The sequence below is a fragment of the Lissotriton helveticus genome, chromosome 11, assembly GCF_964261635.1.
Source record: "Lissotriton helveticus chromosome 11, aLisHel1.1, whole genome shotgun sequence".
In the NCBI taxonomy this organism is placed as follows: Eukaryota; Metazoa; Chordata; class Amphibia; order Caudata; family Salamandridae; genus Lissotriton; species Lissotriton helveticus.
The window spans coordinates 1,107,352,617-1,107,380,406 of NC_136072.1; the positions used below are offsets into that span (position 1 = coordinate 1,107,352,617).

General features: G+C 46.5%; 1 protein-coding gene across 1 annotated transcript in view; it reads left to right on the top strand.

Moving 5' to 3' along the window:
* LOC144792658 (glutathione S-transferase theta-1-like) overlaps positions 1-27,790 on the top strand; it is a 156,489-nt gene that overhangs the window by 85,692 nt on the left and 43,007 nt on the right. The window lies entirely within an intron of this gene.

Below are 27,790 nucleotides of genomic sequence, written 5' to 3' on the forward strand. Positions count from 1 at the left end.
CCATAAAATACTTCTAAGCACTGCGCCCCCTTGAACAGTCAGCACCCGGTGCAGTGACACTGGTCGTACCACCCTAGAGCCGGCCCTCAATGTGTTGCTGTAGATGCACCTATTCTGCATATTCCTGCCATCTAGTGTTGGGAAAGGACTAAGCATGGGCGAATTTTGCGAATCTGGCGTTCGCAAATGTGTGTATTTGCGTATTCGCAATCCGCAAAATCCGCGAACTCTCGCGAATTTGCGGATTTTTTTTGTGTTCGCAAGGGTTTCTGCCTTTTCGCGAGGGTTTTGTACCAGTTCGCAATTGCTAACTTACTTGTGGGCTCGCAATGGCCGCGACTATGTTGTTTCTACGTCTGGTTCATCATCACAGGTTCACAGCACCCTCTGTTTCACCACTGCCACCCTCTGGTACACCCATGCCACCCTCTGGTACATCACTGCCACCCTCTGGTTGGTTTATCACTGTAGATTATGGGGGTGAAAAAAAGCATGCACACCTGCCCTGCTTCAACTGACATGAATTAATTTGGGGTTGATTAATGTGTCACTGAATTTAAACTTCCAGTCTGGCACCTGCTTCCTTATCTGTAATTTGCTTTCTGTTGCAGTGCAATTTTTTTTCACAGGACCTTTGTGGCCTACTTGTAGCTATTCTATGAGCCTGCTGTGAGGGTCAGAGCAGGGTCATAGAATAGTTGCAAATAGGCAACTGAACTCTGGAGGGGCCCCTCAGGAAGCACTAGAGGGAATAGTTACTAATGTTAAGATTGAACTTTTGCACCTGCTGAGTGCTTTCAGTTTTGCAAAAATCGTTTTTCTGCAATTTCGCGCCATTCGCGGGGCGTGAATTCGTGCGAGATCGATTTCGGAAGCCGCGAATTCGTGCGAATACACGATTTGGTTTTTTTGCGGCGTGTTTGTTCGCGTGATTTTTTGCGTGTTCGCAAGCCACTTGTAGCGCAACGTTTGCGAAGTTACCCTAGCGGTCGTACATGGGCGCGGCCATCTTGTTTGCGTGACGTAATTCCGTTTCCGGGCGCTATGTGTAATCTCGCAAAGTGTGCGGCTCGCTAGTACAATTTCGCGTGTGATCGCGAGGAAAATCTCGCGTGAACGTACCCACGCGGTCGTGAACGGGCGCGGCCATCTTGTTTCTCATTCATTGCTATGGTTCTGGGCATGCTTTCTGTATCCTCTCTGAATCTCTGCCATCCTTTGCTTGTTTGAAGTTTTTTTTAATCTATTTTACTTATTATCTATCCCTCTATTTTTCTAGCGCTATATTTTTGTGTTTTCTGCTACTTTTGGTTAATTTTAAACTACTTTTTTAAACTCTTTTCTTTTCTTCTTCCCTATTCTATTTCTTCTTTATTATTTAGCTTCCTTTCTGCCCAGACCATGGTAAAGGGAGCCGGGAAGCATCCTGAGAAGGGGAAGGGTCCCGCACCCCGTGCCCGTCTCCCGTGCGGGCGTTTGAGGGGGGAGAATGTCACAGCCCGGGAGATCTTCAGCGCGGAGGAGGTGGCCGCACTAGTTTTTTATGTTCAGCGCCGCCTCCCCAGGACCATCATGGCAGGCGGCAAGATCGCTAGCGGGTACGGGATCCGGGAGCGCCGGAAGCGGTGGGAGAAGGTGTGCCGGGCCATGTACCAACACTCTCGGGTCCGGCGCACCTACAACCAGGCCACCCACCGTTGGACGGATCTCCTGGACCGGGAACGCGATTTGCTGGACCTGCTCGGCCTTGAGATCCCCGGGCTTGGTGAGTAGTAGTAGCTATTTCTTTACTACTCTGTTTTCTCCTGCTCTGTGTGTTATTATATTGCAAATTTTTGTTTTTTACCAAGAGCAATAATGCTGCTGCTTACATTGTAGGTAAATTATATTTCAAAATCTTCTGTGCATTTCAGGTGCACTGCTCTCCTTCTCTGTAGCGTTGCTACTATGCTTATTTGTTTTCGATTTTGTGTTCATTTCCATTGGCCTGTGAAATTATGTATGAGTGTAGTTTAAAGAACTGCGTAATGCTAGACACTAAGGGTCAGATTTTTCATTACCGGCACATCCCTGCAAAGTCGCAGGGATGCGCCAGTAATTGTGCGCCACGCCACCACCACCCATGGTGCGCCGTATTTACAATGTGGCGCACCATGGGCCCAAAACGTCACCGAAGCGTTACGCATCTGTGCCGTAAAGGCGGCGCATTGCTGGAGTTGCGTCGCAACGATGGCGCAGCTCCAGCAATGCTCTGGGGTGCCCTATCTCCCCAATGCTGCGTCAAGCCGTACGTCTGCTTCAAGCAGGCGCGGGGTTTGAGTCACGCATCATTGTCCTCAAAGTGACTGATTGAAATCTTGTAGATTTCCCTCAGCCACTTTTAGGGTGCGTTCCCTTGCGCCAGAACGCCCCCTGATGGCGCAGGGCTTTACAACGTGATGCATCTCCCATATGCGTCACGTTGTTAATATACGCCGCACCATGGCGCCTCTTTTGTTCTGCCGCTGCGTCACAAAAGTCACGCAACAATGGAGCAAAAGAGCCGCAAGGGGCTTCTAAATCAGCCCCTACAGACTCAAGTCCAGTCCTTCCTTTGTACACCTGGCAATAAGAAGAAATAGTGGTGGTGGATTGATAGTTTGAGTATTTTAATGACTGGTTAATGTAGTAGGAAACTTTTTAGTGTTGTCACTGATCTGCAATCACGATGGACTTTGTCACTTCGCGTGCTGCGGACTGCTGCCTGCCAGTCCTAGGCGAACCTTTTTAGTAGTTTGTTTAGTGAGTTAAATAACTTTCCAAGTCGACGGTCCGCAAATCAAGCAATACTAATATCGTAGTAGACCACATGAGATAGGTCAATATTTCCTGTGGAATACTTGTCCATTTGCTATTTTGCCAAAATATTTTGTTATTGTTCTTTTCAAATGTTTGATTTGGTTGACAAATATCATCCATGTTTTCTGGTCTTTCTTTCTTTCATGTTGTACATCAGCTCCCCCCAGGGGCAAGAGGGCATTGGAGGAGGCTGCTGCTGGTGCTGAACAAGGCCAGGATCGGTCAGGCGAGGGCTCCTTTGCTGGCCCCGGTAAGTTTTAATTTTAATATAGAGTACCTATTTTTTCCTACCGTTCCTCATTCGAATTTTTCTAAATCGTCTTTGATCTTCTTGTAGACTGTATCTAAATTCTTATCCTGCCTCGACTATGACTCCCTGTGGTATTACAGGATTATTCTTATTAGTCTGTCTGTGTAGCTAACTAAGATTGCACATTTGGCAAAAGGTGTAAAACGAAACTCCCATTCTAGTCAGCAATAGCTCTATGCACTGAGTGCAGTCCTCTGGGATTGTCCATAATGTCTTTTCAAGTCTTCTAAATGTTTATGCTTTGACAATTACCAACAATAAAAAGGTGAATGACCACCAAGAAAGAATAAGATACTACTTTACTTTTGGTTTGGATAGGAGGACAATCCATTCTACTACTGTTGCAGGGACAAATCTGCACAAACCAAACTATGAACACTAAATAGTGCATTGTTTACCAATTATAATAGGCGCAGGTAGACTTTCTTTCCACATATCTCAGTGATATCAGACTTTGAAGAACCCCCAATCTCCTTACTGACTAGATAGTGTGGCAGAGTCATTTAGCTCCCGAATTCATCGATGATTGATCCCCAATGATGATTATCCAACGCAGGACAAGAGTACGGAGTCAAAGTCCAGACGTGTCCGAGGCACGGACTCATGCTTGCAAATTGCAAAACCTTTTGCTCATTCACTCATGACCAAAAACCACAGAGTCTATTTAAGTTTTAAAGCTTTATTAAAAGTAAAAATATTTATTAAAATCAAGCTTGTCATAAAACATAAACGGTTCATTAAAAATGGAAAAGTGCTTAGTCATTTTTTATTTCACACATTTATTGTGGGCGAGCCGAGCCCTCACCTGGTTTGAATTTTCATTTTTCTTTTTGGTGCTGAATCATTGGTCCCTTCGTCCTAATGATTTGTTCTTAGAAGTGAAGCTTCTGTCTGTTATGAGGAAAATGGTGCGTGTTAAAAAGCAAGCATTAATCAGTTGTGGCAAAAAATGCAGCAAGACAACACCCTTCCCTGGAAAAAGGGACATTTTTACTTTAGAGTAGACAGTCACAAATTATTATATTGGTTTCTGTATTCACATTTCTTCATTCCTAGACAAAATACTAGTGAGTGGTGTAGGTCTATGACATGTAACATTCTTAAATGTACTTTGTAGGTGGAACATCTGGTGCTGGGCCCAGCGTGGAGGTGGAGGAGGAAAGCTCTGGGGAGGAGGCGGTGGAAGTGCCGCAGCCGGACCAAACTGCTGTGCGGGTTGCCGCGGTAGTGGCGGGCAGTGGTAAGCTCTTATATACGGGCCCCCAAACAAAAATCCGTATGCCTTTGCACGGCGGAAATGCCGCCGTGTAAAGGCATGTTCCTCCAGACATCCTAATATGGCTGGCGGTGTCTGATAGACACCGCCAGCCATGTTAGTGCTTTTCCGCCGCGGACGGGAGGCGACCGCAGCGGAAAAGCTGCGGACTGAAAAACGATCCCCCAGCCATCCTAATCTGGCAGGGGGTCTTTTTCAGTCCGCTGCGGATTTCCCACATCCTCCGGGCCGGCGGTGGATTCCGCCGGCCCGGAGGATGCGGGAAATCCGCAATCCTAATCTGCCCCATAGTTTGAATGGATGGATGCCTGGATCATGGTACTATCTGACTCTTAGATAGCATATGTGTATCTAGAGAGAGTAGACGGTCACTGGATGAACTAAGTGTTACTTTGAAGAGCATGTAACACCGCACCCGCACGTCCGTCCCAGTGTAGGAAAGGCAAGGAAAAGAAGTTGTAATTTTGTCCGAATACTACCATGAATAGTAGCAGTAGTTTGTATTGCAAGCACAGCATATATCCGGCTATTACGATGGCCACTCACTAGTCACTACCTCTGTGAATAAGTTTAGTAGAACTCCGTCATTCATGTGTGGGTGTATCACGGTTCACTCAATAAAAAGAAAAGCACCTAAAGTCATCCCATTTGTAAGCGAATACATACCATGTGCAGTGATAGTTAATCAGATTATTTATCTTCTTCATTTTCCTTTTCTAGTATTCATTGGCACTGTAGGGTAAAAGTTAAATTAATTAAGCAGTAGCCCTTGTAACAGAGTATTCTCAGTGCCACCCATAATAGAAAAGTAAGAGCATCACCACCTGCATGTACGGGACTGGTACAGTAATGCAAATCTGTCTCACTCATCATGGCGGGCGTCTGTTTTTCTCGGGTGGAAGTTGACTGCGCTGGCATTATGCCGGCTTGCAGAAGTTAACGTACCAATTTTGCTAAACAAGAGAGAAAAAGAAGAATAAGACTGGTGTACTGTCATAGTCGACTCTAATGGAGTGAGTCCATAGTGCTCGTAGAATTGATTCCTTAAACTCCCACTAATGTTCGAGCAAGGGTGAAGAAGTGGGAGGTTAGATAGATACTGGCCACAATAGTTATGTACTGCACTTGCAAGTTGCTAGTTCTACTGTGACACAACTTTCTGCTGAATCATTTTGTGTTAATCTTAAAGAGCATTGGTTACAGACTATGTCTTTCTTTCTTCATATAGATGCTCCTTCCAAACCGACCCGGAAGGAGCTGGCTTCACGGGCCCGGCAACGGAGGCTGGAGGCCACTGTCGCTGAATATCAGCGGCTGGTGGCCCAGGAAGAGGGGGACACGCAGTCTACAACAACATCTACCGGCACAGCTGCATCCTCCTCCGCGCTCCCTGGGTCACCCAGTCAGCGCAGGTCTCCAGCGGTACGGAGCCGGGGTACCGCTGCCGCAGCCACCCGCCACCGCCGAGCAGCAAAGAAATCAGCTGCCCCCCACAGCAGTTGCAAAAAACGGATGCACTGCCTTTCCCTGAGGGTTTCCTACCTCGAGCAGGAGCTGCTCAACACGAAAACCCTGCTCGAGACCCTCTGCAAGGAGCATTCCGACCTGGCCCGGAAAGTCAACAGCAGTAGCCAGCAGTAGGAGGAGAGACTGTCCCTTGCCCCTTTTTTAAAGACTTCTGGGGGGTGGGAATTGGGAGTTGGGTTTTTTCACTTTTTTGGACTTTTCAAGGACATTCGTTGGGGTTAGGGAGTGGGGGTGGGTTGGGTCTTGTGGGAGATTATTTTTGTCAGGGATATAAATATACTTTAAACTTTATCTTAGCATACGTGTTTTTTTTTACTGCTTTTGAGGCTGGTGGGTGGGGGTTTAACAGTAACTTTGTTTTCGTGAAACTGAAGTGGCATCTTGATTCAAGTTGTGTAATTAATTGCCCAAATGTTTTTAAAACGAAGTGCCTATCACAGAGTAAGTGAATTCAATAGTCCTAGGACTTTACTAGTACTAGCGTCAGTCTCTCGTCTCTCCTAATACTCCATTATACTTCCTCCCCCCAAACGCTTATCTTACCTGTAATTTGTGTTTTGAAATAGGGCTAGGCACAGTGCTGGCTGCACGGCAAATGGCGATTAAGGTTGGCAATCCTGGGCGGATGAAATGTCATCATTGCGTTGGTACTAGTGGTGTTACACAGTGGCAGTTGCAGTATCTGGAAAAAAAAGAAAATGAAACCTTGTTTGTACTTACCGTAGCATTAGAACGGTACGATAGAGAATATAGCAGGTGACAGTACACTAGAACAGTGCCACAATGTAGCCTAACAAATGGTAAAGTATTGAAAGTATAACTAGTACGTGCGTTGAATTTATTTGACATTGGCTACTACTACAAGAAATAGTACCGAAGGTGAAGGACACAGCAGCGTAATCATTTGCCACATCTAGGAGGAGGATGTTCTAATCTTGATGACCTATCAAGTTGATGGCGCACATGAAAATCTGCTTTCATTTGCCAATAGTGACTGAGTGTCAAGCTGAGTAAGAATAGAATATATATCCTCGGATTCCTTCACCAGCCTGTTGCTAAGACCTTATCCTCCCCAGCAAGTGTGTGGAATTATTGCTGTCATTTCGTCACACATCAATCAAAACCACACAGCCCGGGGGAAGAGGGTTAGGGTTTGGAAAATGGATGGGAATGTTTTTTTTTTTTTGGGTAAGTTTTGTTGAAAGAAGAAAAAAAAAGCACAGCATGGACAAACAATAATTGAAGATAAAGAAATCTTTGGGTACAAAGCTAACCATAAATCTTTTAAGTGACATAAAGGAAGTGCATGCACGACTGCATGCATGGTTACTGAAAAGTAAGTACTATTTTCGACAACCGTGAATGACAGAATTCGACAGTACAGGGCTGCAGCGTTTTCATTTGCCTATCTCTGCACTCAGAGAAACACTTCTTACATTAAATTAGGTTTAAAAAATAGCAGAAGTAAAACCTATAGAATGGCTGTAGGGATGAATTTAGAAGCAGAGAATGGAGATCCAAGAAATGCAGAGTCACACTCATAGAAGTTCACAGCAATAACATTACTTTAAAGATAATTAGAAAAGAACGGATACTGTATCTGTATGTTGTTGTAGTTGTCCTGTTGAATTTGGTAAGTTGCATGCATCAAACCATTCCTCTTATTAGCGGGACTCCTCCATTCCAGCTGACGCTCCGTCCATCAATGTTGGTAACCAGAAGACACCCTGTCCACTGCCTGCCTGGCGGATGCTGAATTGCGGCTCGCTAATGTGAAGCCTGACTTCATCCTTTTTTTCCCATTGCACAGACTGTAATTATTGATGGAAAAACAGGAAGTGATATTAGAACACCACTGACAAATAAATATAAGGTATGTAAGCTGTGTAGTGCAAAAAGTCACACTTTGAGTTTCCTAATAGACAGTACAATATTTTTGAAAGTGCGTACTCTGTCTGAGTCTCATTTTGAAGGATAAATAAGTATGGGCAAATTAATTTAGCAGATCTTTCCCCTCAAGCTAGGTGTACTGTAAACTGTGTTTTAGAACAAAATTAGACCTTCCCAGCAGTGCTCCCACCCAGACCCTTACTAAAGCCAGTCGCAAAAATGTAGAAGACCCCCAATCAGATCTCCAAAAACCAGGCCTAGTAGAAAACTGGTGACAAAACGTACTTTGAAAGTAAAAGTAGGCCCAAATCCCCCCTTACCCACCGTGGATTGTATTCAAAGCACTTGCAAGCAAGCAAAAGTATCCATACCCAGCATCGCTCCAAGACTCGCAAACCCCCCCACAAACAGCCCCCCACCCAAACACATGCAATACAAATACTGCTAACCCTAACGAGCCCTAAGTTAAGAATAGTGGCAAACGCTTTCTTTAACTAAGCCAAATCCCCCCTTTCCCACCATGGATTTTCTTCAAATCACGTGCAACCAAAATTACACATTCCCACGAGTGCTCTAAGACCCCAGAACTCAGTTGCAAAAATCTAGAACACCCCGAAACACATGCAATCCTGATGCTAGGGCTAACCCTAACCAACCCTAAGTTACAAAAAGTGCCTAAAGGCTTTTCCGCATGGATTTTGTCCAAACCAGTTTTATCCGGTATTAGACCTTCCCAGCAATGCCCCAAGACCCGCCAACCCACCCGCAAAAAGGCACAACACCCCCAAACAGCCAAAAAGCCAAAATGGAAAATCTCATATTACAATCAAAACTAGACTGTGCCAGCAGTGCTCCCAGACCCCAAAACCCACCCACAAATACCCGGAACCCCCCCAAAGAGCACCTCAAAAACAAGCAAGTCAGCAAAAACATAAAAATATATTTCGCCTCCGATTTAGTCCAAACCACTTTTATCCGGTATTAGAGCTTCCCAGCAATGGACCCAGAGCCGTCAACCCAGGCGAAAACAAGTAGAAGACCCCCAAACAGCCAAAAAGCAAAAGTACAAAAATGGGGACTTTGTCACTTTTGGGGAAATTTCCAAAATCACTCAGCGCGCGCTCTGCAGCTAGGCCCTAACTCCCCTCTGCCTCCATGGATTTCCTTCAAACCTCTTGCTATCAAAACTATCCATACCCAGCAGTGCTCCCAGACCCCGAAACCCACCCACAAACACCAGGAAGCCCCCCAAACAGGCACCCGAAAACGCTACATTGAGCGAAATGTCAGAAAATGCAAAAACTTTTTCCTCATGGATTTTGTCCAAACCAGTTTTATACGGTATTAGACCTTCCCAGCAATGCCCCAAGACCCGCCAACCCACCCGCAAAAAAGCACAACACCCCCAAACAGCCAAAAAGCCAAAATGGAAAATCTCATATTACTTACAATATTTTTCGGCCTTCTGTCCAAACGCGCTGTGCAGCTAGGTCATAACTCCCGTTTTCCACCATGGATTTCCTGAAAAGCAAATGCAATCAAAATTAGACTGTGCCAGCAGTTCTCCCAGACCCCAAAACCCACCCACAAACACCAGGAAGCCTCCCAAACAGGCCCCCGAAAACGCTACATTGAGCGAAATGTCAGAAAATGCAAAAAACTTTTCCTCATGGATTTTGTCCAAACCAGTTTTATCCGGTATTAGACCTTTCCAGCAATGCCCCAAGACTCGCCAACCCACCCGGAAAAAAGAACAACACCCCCAAACAGCCAAAAAGCCAAAATGGAAAATCTCATATTACTTACAATATTTTTCGGCCTTCTGTCCAAACGCGCTGTGCAGCTAGGTCATAACTCCCGTTTTCCACCATGGATTTCCTGAAAAGCAAATGCAATCAAAACTAGACTGTGCCAGCAGTGCTCCCAGACCCCAAAACCCACCCACAAACACCAGGAAGCCCCCCAAACAGGCCCCTGAAAACATGACAGTGAGCAAAAAGTCAAAAACGTTTTCAAGTCTGATTTGGTCAAAACCAGTTTTATCCGGTATTAGACCTTCCCAGCAATGCCCCAAGACCCGCCAACTCACCCGCAAAGAAGTAGAACACCCCCACAAGTGCAGAGTCTTTCTTCATTGGGCGTAATCCAGCCCTCTGCTTTGAGGGAAATAGGAGTCTGGAGGAGGAGGATAGAGGAGCATGTTCTTGTGAACTTGTGAACCTGAGGAATGCAGACTGCGGCACCTTCAAATCAATAAGCAAATAAGTGAAGACAGTTCTGCTGATGGGCTTGTTTTTGTGATTAGGTGATTAAAGTTTTAATTAAATTAACTGTGCTAAACAAAGAAAGACAGACACACAGGAATAAAAGTGAATAAGGACGAAAAAGAAAGTTATTGATTCATTGGCTCATTTTCAGGGCTCGGTGTCAGGGAATAAGAGTTCGTCCTCATACTCTGCGAATTCAGGCAGGAGTAGGTCAGTGTCACCTAACACAGAAGAAATTCCCTCATCTAAGTTGCTGTCCTCCTCGTCTTCTTCCGGCGTGTATTCTCGTACTTTGTAATCTGGTGGTATGAGGTGCTGATTCATCTTGATCATTGTTAACCTCTCCACATTTTTGGGCGAGAGGCGGGTCCGTTTGCAAGTTACAATGCCACCAGCAGCACTGAAAACACGTTCAAAAGACACGCTTGCGAGTGGGCACGACAAGTAATTTATAGCCAGGTTGGTGATCTCTGGCCACAATTCTTTTTTCCCATGCCAATACTCCAATGGGTCAGCATTAACATAGACCTCTGTTGAGTCATTCAGATAGTCCTGCACCATCGACTGAAGGTTCTCCGCGGTTCCTCCACTTTGCTTACTTTTTGCTGGGACCTTTTGAGAACCAAACCCAAGCTCAGTTAGCCAATCCTCTTCTTCACCCAATGTTTCTGTTGTGTCTGGTGCCGGTGTCTTTAATGGCTGAGAGGTCACTTCTGCCACAGCCACAGGTGCAGATGTGGATTCTTTTGACTGGGGATGGCCTGCTGATGCTGATGTACTGCCTTTTCCTTCAATTTTCTGCCGTTCTCTTTCAAACCTCATGGCTGACAAGGCTAGCCAACGTTTGTACTTTGTAACATCTTCATCACCAAAAGGAAATAATGCTCTGCCTGCCAGCGCCTTTTTGTAGCATGGTTCCAGAATAGTAGCACAAATGTAATGCTGTTCTGAGTGGATAGTTGAAGACGTTCATCGCCAAGTAGGCGCTCTAATAATTTCTCCGCCAAAACAAAAGCTTCTTGCTTTTCTTCATCTTTTTGAAACTTAGAAGACACCGCCTTCAGTTTGTGCTCCAGCATGCGCAACAATGGGATAGCTTTTCCCAAATTACAGTCCTCCCTGCTGACTGCACGCGTGAAGACCTCAAAAGGACGAAGCATGTCTGTCAGGCTTTTAACTAGCTTCCATTCCGCCGCATCTAGCCTCAGGTCCTTCTGAGCTGTACCCAGTGTTAAGAAATACTGATCGAGTACCGTAAACTGCTCATACAGACGCTCAAGCATGTAGAAGGTTGAGTTCCAACGTGTTGGCACCTCCTGGATGAGTGCTTTCACTGGCATTCGACGTTCATGTAGCAGGCTCCTCAGATGCTTCCGGGCCTTAAAAGAATGGCTGAAATGGTTGCACATTCTTCGGCAGGTGGCCACTAACTCGCACGCTGGACTGTCTTCACTCAAGAATTTTTTAACAACCAGGTTTATACAGTGCGCCAAACACGGCACTCTGAAATAGTGACCTAGATCCATGGCCTTAACTACATTGGCGTCATTATCCGTGGAAACATAACCAATCTTGTGTTTTTTTGGAGACAGCCAGTGAAAGACCTTTGTGTTAAACTCATTCCAAATGTTTTCTGCTGTATGACGTTTATCCAAGCCAAACATGGCTAGTGTCGCATGTTTCCGAGCAGCTTTAAAAACTTGGTCCGGGTCAACACCTGCGTTTAGCTTTGCTTTAACCCCTGAAAAAGAGACCCAGTGTGCAGTGATGCACATGTAATCAGTGCCTGCGCCACTGGTCCACATGTCTGTTGTCAGATGTATAGTGTGAACAGCACTCTTCTGCAAAGCTGCCCCAATCACCTCCAGCACATCTTCATGTAGTGCTGGAACCGCAACTCTGGCAAAATAGAACCGGCTAGGAACCTTCCATTTAGGGCAGAGCGCTGCCACTAATTCTAGAAAACCAACCCCTTCTACAAAAGAAAAAGGGAGAAGGTCCAGAGCTAGCATTTTAGCCAGCTTAGTGTTATACAGACGCGTCGGTGGGTGGTTGCGTTCATATGGCGCGTCTGAAAACAACATGGTTCTAATGTTGGCCTGGACCATTTTACGGGATGATGATGATGACTTCTTCGACCCAGTTACGCTCGCTGATGAACTTTTTCGCATTGGTGTCTCACTCTCTCCCACACTCTTAGTGTGGCTCACAGGGGGTGTGCTGACAGGGGTACTGGGTGTAAGTGAAGTGTGTGACGCTTCTTCCTCCTCGTCATCATCAGATGAAACATCAACGTTTTCTTGACTTGCAATTCGGGCTTCCTTGATCTCCTTTAGGTGCGCAAACCATTGGACAGCGTGCTGTCTCTCAAGATGACCTCTCTGGCCTCCGGTCCCATAGTTGGTACCAAGCTTACCATGACTAACTGCAAGCTTACAAATGCTACAAATGGCTATGTTTTCCTTTTTTGGGCAAACACTAAAGAAGTCCCAAACTGCGGACTTGAAATGTCTGTGGGGGCCGGAGGAGGCGATACTGGTGGTGGTCATGCTGCTAATGCCAGTTGAAGTGGAGGATGTGTATTGCTGAACTTTACTACGTTGTGCACTTTCACCACCACTAATTGTGGTCGAGGTGGATGGAGGTCCCTTCTGGCGAGGAAGAAATATGGAAGCGGTAGGTGGTGGTGTACTAGTTGACTCCAATGATTGTGGTGTTCCCATTGCCTCCTCGTCGACAACATCATCACGCTCAGCAGCTTTTCGGGCTAGGGTCAAAATGTCTGTTTGCTGCATGCCCGCTGAGGTTGGAGTGAAGCCTATGATGACTGCGTCGTCGTGGTGAGAGTCTTCAGCAGCAGGAGTATACGCCACTTCTTGTTGAGCGTCATCACACTCCATAACTATGAGAGTTTCGACGACCTTCCTTTTACGCTTAGCTACCTTTGTCAGATCATGGTGTGCCTCAGCCTCACTCTCAGACGGCAGTGGTGCTGGTTCCCAAGTAAGATCCATATCATCAGAAGGAGGTGGGCTTGAAGAAGATGTAGACACCACCCTTGATCTTTTCCTTGCTAGGGATGTGGAAGACAATGAATGATCATCAGGAGGAGTGGCTTCCTCAAATGATACCTCGGCTTGATTGTCGATTTCCTGATGTGCCCCTACTTCGGGAGGAACAACTATTGTGGGCACTTGTTGTGCCCCTCCATGCACCTCTGCTTGCGCATCTCCTTGCGCTGCCTCTCCTTTCACATGTACTTGGGCTTGTACTTGCACATGTGGTTGTTGTTGCGGCTGTGGTTGTTCAACACTCGTCAGATGAGTTACAACAACCTGTGTTGATTGAGGGACATTGCTGCTACTTTCTTGCGATGAGCCAACATCACTGGTCGATGGTGATTGAACAAGTAGACTGGCTGCCTCTGCAGCACTCAAGGGCTTGGACTTAAGTTGGCGTGGTGGTGGTGGCACTGAGCCCAATGGAGCGGGGGTGCTGCTCCCAGCTTGGTCCCCAGCAGATCCCGCTGCTGCTGCAGGTGTACTTTTTTTTTTATTCCCAAAAAATGTGGCGGGCGGCACACCAGTCTCCTTGGTAACATGCTTCTTCTGCTCCTTACTGGCAACTTTCTTGCTAGAGGAGCTACGGGGAACTTTTTTGGGGGCCATCTTCTTCAGAGGTCAGAACAGCAGGCCGTAGTTGCACGAGTTGCACAGTTGTCTGTGGCCAGACGTGACGTCGCGTGACGTTATGCTGCACACACACACCGCTGCAGGACTTCTTCCTGGCACTGGTGGTTCTCTTGAGTCTTGTGCACCTAAAAGCAATGGAAGACAGAGGAACATCAGTTCAGTTATACACCCCAAAAACTTGAAAACCACATAAAAATCAGCACAATCCCATGCCATCCATGCCCTCCATGATGTTTAAATTCAAGACACCCCACAGAAAGACTAGGCCCATGCACCACTCACTACCCCTGGGCATACTGGATGAAAGCTAGGCAAAATGGGTGCAGGCCTGAAAACACTGCGAAAAACACACAAAAATCACCACAATCCAATGCCATCCATGATGTTTACATTAAAGAGACCCCACAGACAGACTCAGTCCATGCACCACTCACTACCCCTGGGCAATAGGTCCCAACAGCAGCCCAACAAAATCGAAAAACCCCACAAAATTCAGCACAATCCCAGGCCATCCATGCCCTCAATGATGTTTAAATTCAAGAAGACACCCCACAGAAAGACTAGGCCCATGCACCACTCACTACCCCTGGGCATAATGGATGGAAGCTAGGCAAAATGGGTGCAGGCCTCAGAACACTGCCTGTCTTCAAAATGGCCCCTTGCACCCCAAACACATGGCCAGGGACTGCCTGTACCAGCACTCAAAATGGCCACCACCCACATGGCCAGTCCCCATTAACAGTACACCCCCCAAAAAAACGAAAAACACACAAAAATCACCACAATCTAATGCCATCAATGATGTTTACATTAAAGAGACCCCACAGAAGGACTCAGTCCATGCACCACTCACTACCCCTGGGCAAAAGGCCCCAACAGCAGCCCAAAAAAAATGAAACAAACCACAAAATTCAGCACAATCCCAGGCCATCCATGCCCTCAATGATGTTTAAATTCAAGAAGACACCCCACAGAAAGACTAGGCCCATGCACCACTCACTACCCCTGGGCATAATGGATGAAAGCTAGGCAAAATGGGTGCAGGCCTCAGAACACTGCCTGTCTTCAAAATGGTCCCTTGCACCCCAAACACATGGCCAGGGACTGCCTGTACCGGCACTCAAAATGGCCACCACCCACATGGCCAGTCCCCATCAACAGTACCCCCCCAAAAAAATGAAAAACACACAAAAATCACCACAATCCAATGCCATCCATGATGTTTACATTAAAGAGACCCCACAGACAGACTCAGTCCATGCACCACTCACTACCCCTGGGCAAAAGGCCCCAACAGCAGCCCAAAAAAAATCGAAAAAACCCACAAAATTCAGCACAATCCCAGGCCATCCATGCCCTCAATGATGTTTAAATTCAAGAAGACACCCCACAGAAAGACTAGGCCCATGCACCACTCACTACCCCTGGGCATAATGGATGAAAGCTAGGCAAAATGGGTGCAGACCTCAGAGCACTGCCTGTCTTCAAAATGGCCCCTTGCACCCCAAACACATGGCCAGGGACTGCCTGTACCAGCACTCAAAATGGCCACCACCCACATGGCCAGTCCCCATCAACAGTACACCCCAAAAAAACGAAAAACACACAAAAATCGCCACAATCCAATGCCATCCATGATGTTTACATTAAAGAGACCCCACAGACAGACTCAGTCCATGCACCACTCACTACCCCTGGTCAAAAGGCCCCAACAACAGCACAAAAATCGAAAAACACAGAAAAAACAGCTCAATCCCATGCCATCCATGATGTTTAAATTCAAGACACCCCACAGAAAGACTAGGCCCATGCACCACTCACTACCCCTGGTCAAAAGGCCCCAACAACAGCCCAAAAATCAAAAATTCCAAAATTGTAGTTGCAGCAACTGTAATGCCCCAAACAAATTTACTTGTGAAATTTCTGATCCAAAAGTGATCCAAAGAAAGTCAAAAAGGCCTCAAATCCGAATATCCAGCAGCATCCACAAAAAGTAATCCTTCCAGGTCAAGATCCGAATGAAAGTGACCAGCACATGAAGAAAGCACTGGGAGGAGCCTGCTGGACAGGAACAGGAAGTTGGAGACTGTGGGGCACTTCCTTCCTCCCCCCCCCCCCAAAATGGACTCCTTGCAAAAAAAAAGTGCAGGCAAATGTCAACCTGAGGATTGATTCTGATAAAAATCATCATTTTCTGAAGGTTTATGCTGTTTGCTGGTGGATTTCCTGTGCAGAGTGTGAGATTGTTGCTGCCCGCCGCACCTACGTGTTCGCAATTGCGAACTCTCGCGATGCGTGCTGTGCAAGGTGGCAAGCCGCGATTATGTAATCGCGGTCCCAAACTCCCGCGGGATCCCGCAACAAGATCCAAAATGGCGCAGCACTCGCAAAATATCGAGAAAAACAACTCGGCAAACGCTGAATGACGGTAAGTGAACGCTGCGCGCCGCAATATTGTATCACCAAGCAAGAAAATCCGCCGCGTGCGAATTTGCGGATTTTTGGCAAATTCGCGAAAGTTCGCGGATTGCGAATTTACCGAAAATCCGCAAATTCCGTGAGCGGAACGGATTTTACGCTCATGCTTAGAAAGGACATTTGTAAGTCTTTTGTATTTGAAAAAGATTTTCGAGTCACAAGGTGTAGTGACATCTCCGCAATGCACATGGGCATCAACTCCATATTAGATTGGTTATTTTTTTCCCAGCATCAGTTTCGAACAGGGCTCTGTGTTCGACACTTGTATCTCTTTCCTTCGGGCTCATTCGTTCAACTTTTAACTCCGAGACCACCGGAAGAAACCTACTTGGTGATTGTTTAGTTTTTTTCAAAGCGACCATCAGCAGACATCGGCCTTCTTCGACGGCTTACCATCGGGCCTTCTTCGTGGCTTTGTACCCCTTGTCTCGAGGTCACCAAGAATGTGTGAACAGTGATGCAAAGGGCACACTTCCAGTATTGCCTCCAATGCCTCTCCAAATGTCAGTGTACTGACCACCCACAGGCCTTCAATGTCTTCCTCTCCCCTGATGACACTGCTTGTAAGGGCTACCTTACCTTCTGGTCCGGTATGGACGTTCATGGGTAAAGCATTATTTATGAATCAACCGATCGAGGATATTTCTATATGCTTTTCAGCCTCTCCCGCTTCTTCCACTTGTGGTGTGGAAGATGCTGCACACCCTATTCCACCCGGGCCAGGCAGCCATGACATTAAGCCCTACTAGAGATGTTGATTAGCCCCAGAGAAAAGCTACCAAACAGGCATGAACTTGTCTCCAGGAACCAAGGACAGGTCAGGCACCATAGCCCAAGCACCTCAATCTAGCAATCTGGCACCTGAGGTCCTAACATTTGGTTACTTTGGGCCTCCAAACATGAATGCATGTATATCCTGTGTGTGTCTGTTAGACCGACCTCATGGGCATGTTATGCTTTGAAGTTGAAATGATTGTTCACTACTGCATCGCCAAAAGATAGACCCTCTAAGATCTGGTGTCCAAGACATCAATAGCTCCCTGCTCCTTGTCCAGAAGTCGGGCCTAACCTACACTTCAGTACGACTTCAGTCAGCGGCTCTGGCCGCATACATGCAAATCAGGAAGCATTCCTCCTCCTTCCACATCCCTGTAATCAAGGTGTTCATGAAAGTCCTCAAGAGTCTTTACTACGGGTGTTCTGCCACTGCCAGTGTGGAACTTAATTTTGTACATAACAGGCTCCCCAATCAGGCTCCTTAGTCGAAAGAGCACTCTAGACTTAAAGCTTGCTCTCATGTACTAAATTAACCGAATTAAACAATTTTGCAAGGCAGACAAACTTTTGTGGCCTTTCCAAAGCCTCACAACCCATATCTTATGCAGAGATTGTAAGATGGATATTTAAGTGTATGCAGACCTGCAATCACAGAGCTTAGATGGCCCTCCCTGTTACCCCTAGGGCTCACTCTCATCAAACAAAATCTGCAACCATGGCCGCCTTAGGGAGCCTCCTACTTAGCCGACATACACAAAGTGGCTATATATGGTCAACTCCGCACCCATATCTATAGCACTGTTTTGTGGATTTTTTTTGTCTGTCAACAGGCAATGGTTGGCCAGACAGTCATAAGGATCTTATTCCAGACATCTGCTTCATCCACACGCCAACCACCGCTTATAGGATGGGCCTGCTTTACAGTCTGTGCAGAGCATGTGTATCTCTACCAGCACTGCTAACTAAGAGAGAAGTACTACAACTTGGGACTCGAAAGACTTATTCGAACAAGGACACCTTGCACATGTCCAAGCCCAGCATGTGAATCTATGACACTACTATACACATAGGTTTCCATGGTAAATAAACAATGTCTTGTGCCAATTTGGTAATAACTATTTTTTATTCCTCAAGATATTATTGTATAACCAACTTGTAAAAGAAGGGAATAAAACATTCCCACTCCAAAACCCTAATGAAGCCTAAGTGAAGGCCATGCTCAGAGTTCCTGTCAATAAATAGGAACTCAGAGTTGCCTTGACAGCTTTTGTAAGATGCAGATCTATTGGCTAGTTTGTGTTTGGATATGGATGCATGCCTCAAAATGCACTGGCATACTTGTGGGGTCATTTTGAAATTGGTCAGACTGATTTAATTCAGCTGCGTGGCCTTGAAATACCATTTGGCGAAATCTTTGTACAACTCATTTAAATTCTACAGTCATTCCCCTCCAGTGCTAGTCCATTTTGGGTCAACGTCTCTACCGGATAGCACAGCTGCCTGGTTGTGAAGGACTTCTTGGGGACATGCTGCAAGATGAACTTGGAATGTATTCCTTCCATTACGGATGTATGATGTTACAATGCATACTTTTACAATGCATACCTTTACAACGCATTTTTTACAACGCAACATCTATTACAACGCATTCCATTACAACGCATGCTATTACAACGAATTTTTAAAAACTACCTTTACAACGCATTCCATTACAACGCATACTACCTTTACAATGCATACCATTACAACGCATAACATTACATTGCATGTATGGTAAGTATTGGATAGTGTAGGGATAAACATTACTATTCTAACTCCAGGGGGTTGCAACAGTAGGGTAAGTGTTGGATAGTGTAGGTGTAAAAATTACTATTCTAACTCCAGGGGGTGCAACAGTAGGGTAAGTTTTGGAAAGTATAAGGGTACTATGCGTTGTAATGCTATGCGTTGTAATGGTATGCGTTGTAATGACATGCGTTGTAGTGGTATGCGTTGTAGTGTCATGTGTTGTAATGGTTGCGTTGTAAAGGCATGCGATGTAATGGATGTTGCGTTGTAAAGGTTTCGTTGTAATGGTAGTGCGTTGAAAAATTGCGTTGTTAAGGTTGTTTCCCTTCCATTACTTACCATTGTCTTTGACATTTGTCATTTGTTTTCTTTCTCTCTATTGGCAGGCTTTAGTTGTATTAGCCCCTCCAGACCCAAATGATATGACGGAACGCCCTTGGGGGTACAACAAGGGGCACACGAGGTTCTCTCTTCCCCACCTATTCATGGAGTGTCCAACCCTAATCTGGGAGGGGGAAGAGGGTTTCCCGGTATATTTTGTGTTATTGTCCCATTTCCTTCATTACCTTTTCTCCCTCCACCTCCCTACCACCCAATACACTTATCTGAGTACAGCCCCGTAGCAATTGTCTTCCCAGCATAGTATATGCAGGAACACTCAGTCTGGCAGGCAATCTTTAGGCGAAGTGGCAGTCCCAATTGTTCATAGGTGTGGCAAGAGTATTCCACCGCCTCTGCAGCCCGATGAGGGTGCCGAAGGTTCGGGCTTTTACCTTAAAGCTTAGTATGATGTCGGAGACCTTGATCTGGATGGGGTTTCCTGCGTTGCGCGAGGAGAGGTTTGTCGCTTAACATGTTTAAGGAAGTCTTCCACTTGTTGTGTCTTGATAAAGAAGTATTGTTTGCCCTGATGCGTAACTCCGAAGCGTGCTGGATACATAAAAGCATAGTCAATTTGTGCCTGATGCAGTTTTTGCTTGACTGAAAGAATTTGCGTCTCGCTTCCTGCACTGCAGCTGTGAAGTCAGGGTATATTGTAAATTAATTTTCCTCAAAGTTCAGATTTTTTTTTCCCAGGCAAGTTTTAAAGCCGTATCAAAGTCTCGAAAATTAAGTAAGCGTGCAATAATCTGTTGGGGATTGTTTCCCGGAGCTAGGTCTAGGGCCCAGTGAAGGATTGTCTCTTTCATTTGTCATTTGCAGCAAACAGGCTTCAGCACCAAACGTTTCGCGCAGTAGGCGTTCAATGAATTCTTACTTTAGACCAGTATTTGTACTTTCTAGAATTCCAATGATGCGTGTATTGTTATGCCTACTGCGTTCTTCTAAATCCTCATTTTTGTAGCTATTACTTTAAGGATCTTATTCATTTGGGCAACTTGTTTCTGCATTTGGGTTGTTGTATTTTCATTGCCTGATATGCACCTCTCTGCCTCCACGATCTGCTATTCATGCTTGTCTAGTTTATGAAGGATGTAATCCCTTCGAGTTGTCATTTAGTCCATTTTGGTCTCTATGGAGGTGAGGGGTGCTGCATTGCGAGCAGGGGACTTTTAACATCATCTCCTGGGAAGTTGCTAGTTCTTGTGCACGCTCTGTACCTGCGTAGTCTGGTTCATCGGCACTTGAACGCATGGTGGTTTTTCTGGCTTCGAAGGGCAATTTTGACAGTTTTTCGTCTGTTTTTCCCATGATAGGCCCAGCGTAGTGCTGCTGTGTCCAGACCGATCAAAAGGTGTGTGTGTTGAGTCGTTTGTTAGTTTCTTGTTGTGTATGAAACCAAGACTTTTCCTGCCTTAGAGTAAAAAGCAGTGTCCTGTCCCTAGTGTTGACTCTGCCAGTGAGGTATGATGTGTTTACCTGCTGTCGCAAACGTGTCTCACCGGAACTGGCGGGGCCAAAAATCTGTGGTTATCACGGTCTTGGGGTTAGATATTGCGCTCAGAACAGAAAGGATTTAGTGCACTGGTGCCACGCCACTATGTTCACTCCAGCCAGTGTATTTGCGTGCATCATATCCACTTAATCCAGGCATTTATTCTGGGAGCAACTGTGTGCACAATCCTCCAGTATGTAGAGAACATACATGCAGCATTTGCCAAGCCAGAAGTCGTCCTTTATGCCTATGGGCTCTTTACTTTACTGTTTCAAGCCCCACACAGCAGTTGTCTCCACTGGGCTGCAGCAGGGTAGTTCCCTCAATAGGAATGAGGTGCTATGGATTGGCACTAAATGATGCACAGGATGGCCCTTTACGTTGCAGGAACAACAGCCCTCATGCCTATTGCTATTTGGAGCATATTAACTGTGGTGAACTCGGGGGTATTGCACAACTTATTCTTTCATTTTCAGGCGTTTGCACCGCAATAACATACGGAGCCCTCGGATTGTACTGAGACCCTATCTTACTGAATATCGCCACCAGCGTCTGTCTTCTGCGTATACAGATATATAAAGAGGGAACAAATGCTCCTCAGCTTCCCTCCATCAGAAGCCAAGCCATCCGCTTCTTTCGGGAGTCAGGGCACTGCGTAAGATGGCTGAGGTCGCGGTCCCGCGTAGGTGTGTCCCACTTGTCTCCCGACCGGCCTCACTACCCCAGTAAGCCGTTCCCGTGATATCCTGAAGCGTTTGATTGTGTGTGCAGTGGGAGGTCATTCACCAGCCTTACTTGTGGGGCGGTGTGCGTCTCCTTATCAGTGATTCTTCCGAGTGGCCTAGTTACCTCATGTGCGCCGGGGGGGGGGGGGGGGTCAATTAGCTGCGGATGCTGAATTCCTTTCCAGCAGTTTACACTGTGATCTACACGTTGCCAGAACCGCGAGCGGCGCCACAGCTGAGGAGGTCTTGATCACGTTGAAAAGGCATCAATAGGAGGTAGAAGGTATCCCAGGTACCCTGCACCTTTCTAGTGTCCATTCTTTTGCATGTGGGCAGGATATCGGGTCGGATTATGCCGAGTGTTTTTATGTAGATTTCAATTATGTTGTGGTGAGTGGTATTATGTGTAGTGTAATTATGCTGAGTGGTTTTGAAATTTGTGCTGGTGAATTCTGGTGGTGTATGTTACAGTAACCATCAAGTTGTAATTTGGGCTCCTGGTTTTATGGTGTTTCATTTTTTAGGTCAAACCTAGAGCAGTGCATGCGCTGCTTGCTCGACTTTTAGTAAGGGTGTTTTGAAAGTGCTACCCACAAGCTTTTCCTGGCCTCAAGCGTGCACGCATGCAGCCGCCATCTGCCCGCCATCTGCCTTTCTTATCTCTTCCGCTGGCCATTACTTTCACTTTCGCACTGCTGCTTGTTTCTTCCTGCTTGGCAGTCCATGTGAGTGCATGTTATGACAACTATATTCGTTTTGTGCTTCTTTCCACTCCTACCCATATACCCAGGCTCTTTGTTGCTGCCTTCTCCATGTGCTGCAAGCTCTGTGTCTTCTGCTTCTCCCCTGTGCTCCGTGTTGCTTTCTCTCTCATGCTTCATTCCTCCGCCCTTGAATTGCTTCTCCCTTGTGTGCGTCGTCATGGTTTTTATTTTCTCAATGAAACCCATTTACTGCCATGAGAGATTCACACAACTTCCACTTCACATTCACCTGCTACCCTTTCTCTGTTACTCCTAGTTAAGGGTAGAAGTTCTACTTTACTTATTTGCAAGTATCCACCACTCTTCACTCAGAGCAGCAGGCGTAATGTTAGACTAGAGGTACCAACAGCAAAAGAGACTGAACCTCCGAATAGCAAACTAGGAAACCATCATTGGACACACAGGGCCAGATGTAGGTAAATGTCATTTACTGATTCTTAAATACCGAATTTTACCGATTCGGTATTCAAAAATCGGTAAATGAGATGTGGGGAAAAAATTGGTATTTTTTACCGAATCGGTAAAATTCGGTATCGGACTTTCGGAATTTACCGAATCGGTATTTACCGAATCGGTATTTCCCATTCATTCCTATGGGCCAAAAGGCCCATAGGAATGCATTGGAAATACCGATTCGGCAAATACCGAATCGGTAAATACCGAATCGGTAAATTCCGAATCGGAAAGCAAGCAAAAGTGAAACTTATGAAAACAGCCAATCAGGTGCTACCACCCTCCCCATCCCTACCAGGAAGTGGCTAACCAGGCAGCTGCAACTAATTAGAAGGTTCTGGAGAGGCAGTCAGAGCTGAGCAGAGACACAGAGCAGCAGGGAGAGTATTTTTGAAAGTTTACCACAAGAAAAATGGCAAGCAGCAGTGAGAGTCAGAAGGCAGAGCGAAAGAGAAAAATTAAGTTCAGCAGCATGGAGCTGCAGGTACTGGTGGAGGAGGTTGTGAGAGTGCACAGGCAACTATTTGGGAGGCACTCCCTCACTGTTCCTGAGTCTGCAAAACGTAAAATGTGGCTGGCGATTGCAGAAAAAGTCAATGCAGTGGGAGTCACAAGCAGGAATATTGAGGATCTGAAAAAAACGCTTTTATGACATCAGGAGCCTCACCAAAAAGAAGATGTCTGAAATACACAAGCAGGCTGGTGTCACCGGTGGAGGAAAGAACCCTGCGCCCCCCCTGACAGACCTGGAGGAGTTGGTGGCCTCAACCATCGAGGCAGACAGCGTCCTGGGAGTTGGAGATGTCGACAGCTCAGCCAGAGCAACAAAAAAAGGTAAGACGCAAGCGCAGCATGACACCCCATACCAACCTGCTTCCCTTTACCCTTTGTGCACAAGCCAACCCCAGTCCAGTACTGCCAGCACTATACAGGAGCAATGCATTATGGGAAATGTAGTCAGCCAATGTAAGACCATGTGTAACTGCGCAGACATCAGCAAGTCTCTGAAAGTAATGCAGATAAATGAAAGTGAAATGTGTAAAGCATTTATTGTAGTGACTGTGATACAGTATCACCCAGTTGATAGACGCTTATTTATACCTAGGGGCAAAATCAGGCAGTCAACCCACAGAGACAGAAGGGACTGCACCCGCGAGGGAGGCGAGTGATGAAGCAGGGCCAAGCCAAGTACAAGCCTCGCAGGAGGAGGGTGACACCACTGGCAGCGCCCATGAAGAAGACACACTACAGACCCCAGAGTTGCCGCACTCCCCACACCTTTCACAATCCCCTCCATTGGTGTTCTCACCAGAAACCTCCCCATCACTGTTCCTGTCCGCTCCCGCAACCCCACCAGCCAGGAGGCGTCTCGTGGCCCCACTAGCAGTAATGGAGGCAGCAGAGGGTGAGGCTCCAGACACTGTAGATATGAGTCCTGCTGCACTGCAGTCCACCAATGAGCCAGTCACCTTGCGCAGAAGGCAACGCAGACCCAGCAGTGCAGGTGGACGTGGAGATGGCACTGTGTTCCGTGGGCTGGAGGGGAGCATGGTGCGCATACAACGGATGCAGGGAAAATACATTCAAGCCTGCCATCACCAATTCCGAGTCCTGAATGACCAAATAGGAGACATGGGAAAGGGCATCAGAGACATCGTTGAGTCTAATAAGGAGGTTGCAAAGACAAATGCGGACATTGCAGCAGGAATGCAGCAGATGAGCAACTCCATTGACAAGCTCTGCTCCAAACTAGACAGCCTGGAACACACAAGGCGCAGGGAGGCCCGGGTCCACAATACGGCCATTAATCGTCTGGCCACTGCCACATCCCAGCTATGCCGTAGAGGCATTAATATGCAGGAGAGCCTGACACAGAACACGGCCGAGGTAACCAGGGGCATGGCCAGAATCACTAGTGCACTAGAGGCTATGATGATTTCACACACTGCACAGAATCCTGCCCTGGATGTGGCAGAGGCAGAGGACAGTAGTAGCCGCAGCAGCATGGCAAGCGCTGTAGTGGAGCCACGTAGGAGTAGCAGGCGCCCAGCTGAGGCTGCAGGGCATGCTGAAAGCAGCGACCAACATCCCAGTGGCTCAGGGAAGTGCGGGCGCAAGTGACATTGCCGGTCATGGGTTAAGTAACCCGGGACATACAGTCCCCACGTTTATAATGTTTATTTTGTTGCACTTCAGTGCTTGAACGTTGTGGCAACATTAAATTACGTTGTTCTCATACACAACCTGTCTGTGTCTCATTACTTACTCAGAAATAGTTGTGTGTGATCTCCTCACGTCTGTATCTGCTATCACTTGGTGTTGACACTCCAGCGGGTTGTGTTTCTGGCACAGCAATGTCATCGTCATGATCCTCATAGTCTGACAACTCCACCTCAGTACCCTTCTTCACAGCAAGGTTGTGCAACATAGCACGGGCAGCAATGATCTTACAGCAGGTGATGGGGGTATACTGCCTTGCACCTCCGCTTTTGTGCAAGCATCTGAACCTGCTTTTCCAGATACCAAATGTTCGTTCAACGACATTCCTTGTGCTCTTGTGGGCCCGGTTATATCTCCTTTGGCTGGGTGTTGAGGGGTTGAGGTAGGGGGTGAGTATGAAGGAGCGGAGGGCATATGCACTGTCTCCTAAAAGGAAATGGGAATACATTACTCATATGCATACATGTACTTCTTACTTCAATAGGTGTTATGGGGGTCGCACACTGTGTCTTACCTAGGAGGTATCCGTCACCAAATTCCCCTGCAGTCAGCCGTGCATAGATGCCGCTGTTTTGAAATATATAGGAGTCGTGGGTACTCCCAGGAAATTTTGCCACAAGGTCAGTGATGGCGCACTTTGTATTGCAAATCACCTGTACATTGATGGTGTGGGTGGACTTCCTATTCCTGTATATATATTCAGTGGCAGCAGGGGGACAAATGGAATGTGCGTGCCATCTATGCAGCCAATTATATTGGGGAATCGTGCCATTTGGTAAAAGTCAGATTTTGTTTGGACCAGTTCAGCATGGGTTGCAGGAAAAGATATGTAATGCTCCATCCTCTGTAACATGGCATCAAGGAATTTGTGGAAAAACCTTGACAGGCTGCTCTGGGTCACCCCACCTACCCCAGCAACCACGCTCTGGTAGCTCCCAGACGCAAGCAGGTGTAGGCTGCACAGCACCTGCACGTGTGCCCTTGGGGTGGTGTGCTCCAACAGTGGTTGGAGGTCCCTGATGAGGTCCAAGATGGTGTCTGGGGCCAACCTGTACCTCTGGAGTATCTCTGCCTCTGTGAGCATGAACAAGGTGACCCTCTGTCTATAGACCTGCTCCTCTCTCTGCCATTCCCTCTCTCCTTCCTCCTGTAGCCGTAGCCGTCTTGCAATGACATAAAATGCCGCCATTGTGCAAACAGAATTGCATTTTGGGTCCTTTTTTTATAGGCTGCACCTGGTTACCACCTGATTTTAATCCATGGTAAATACCGACTCTTAAATACCGAATTTCAAGCAAATTCGGTATTTCAGAGCTTACCTACATCTCAATCTTCAATTTTACCACTTCTTATTTACCGATTCGGTATTTTACCGATTCGGTAACTTTACCGATTCGCTAAATTATCCGATTCGGTATTTTACCGATTCGGTAACTTTACCGATTCGGTAAATTTACCGAATCGGATGATTTTCGGTCTCCTACATCCCGAATGCTCAATACCGGTCGGTAACGGCCAAAAATACAGATTTTCGGCCGTTACCGACCGGTAAAGGGCTACCTACATCTGGCCCACAGTCTCTTCTCACTGTCCATATTTCAACACAACGTAATGCATTCTGGGTAATGTAGACTTAGTGCCAGTGGACCTAATTAAACTAACAAGAGTGGCCACCATAGTTGTAGGAAGTAAGTTTTAAAAATCCTCGAAGCATACATTTCGAAATTAGTGGTATCACATATGGTGGCCCATTGTAGTGTGCACACGCCTTCCTCTATTGACAAATATTACATGGGCAGTAGCAAGTCAAGTGTCAAAGCAGGAGACTATAGTGAGGGCATCAGAATCAAATGAAAGATTACGTTACCAGCTTTAATTTAGCTTTGCACACTTCAAATGCTGTTTTCAGCTGCAGTAATAAATATCGAGCAGGCCTGTATTTCACTTTATCTCCTGTGCCCTACCCACCGCAGACCACCTCCCGTCTGTTGCTGCTTATTTAACTGTTTTTCTTCCTCCCTAAGCATTACACACTTAAGCTGCTGAACCAAATATAGAATCTCTCCTCGGATATATCGTGATTGCCTTAAAAACACAGATGTCCAGCAGCCGAGGCATACTCCTGCATGGATAATCTCATATAAGTCGATCAGTACACATTCAGAACCCAAGCACTCTTTCCCAACTCTTTGCCCCCAAAGACACGAAATATACAAAACTCTCACCTGCAACTCAGCACCAACTCAGCATCAGTACGGCACCAGTGCAGAACCACCTCACTACCAGCCCAGTACCACCTCCACACCACCTCAACATCAGCGCAGCACCAGCACAGCACCACCTCTGCATTAGCACAGCACCACCACAAGCGCAACAGCACCTCAGCATCAATTCAGCACTAACGCATCACTACTTCAGCATCAACACAGCATTTATTCAGTTTTACTCAGCACCACCTTAGCACCAGTGCAGCACCACTACCTCCACATAACTCAGCACCACCCCAGTATCACTCAGCACCACCTCAGTATCACTCAGCATCAGCTCAGTATCACTCAGCATCACCTCAGTATCACTCAGCATCACCTGAGCATCATCTCTGCACCAGCACCACCGACCTCACCATAATTCAGCACCACCTGAGTATCATTCAGCATCACCTCCACATCAGCAAACCAGAACTCAGTACCACTCAGAACCACCTCAGTCTACCCTTGGAATCTGGCATCTGTTGATTCTCTTCTAAATTCTGTCCGCTGCTTGTGTTGTAATTCAGGTACTATTTCCCAACCTCCACCGTCCCGTTGTTTATGTCCCCCTCGCATAACAAAACAAACAAAACCATAATAAATAAATCAACAATAAATAAACAAGCATTAGAACAGGCAGGAAGAATTTGCCAACACTGC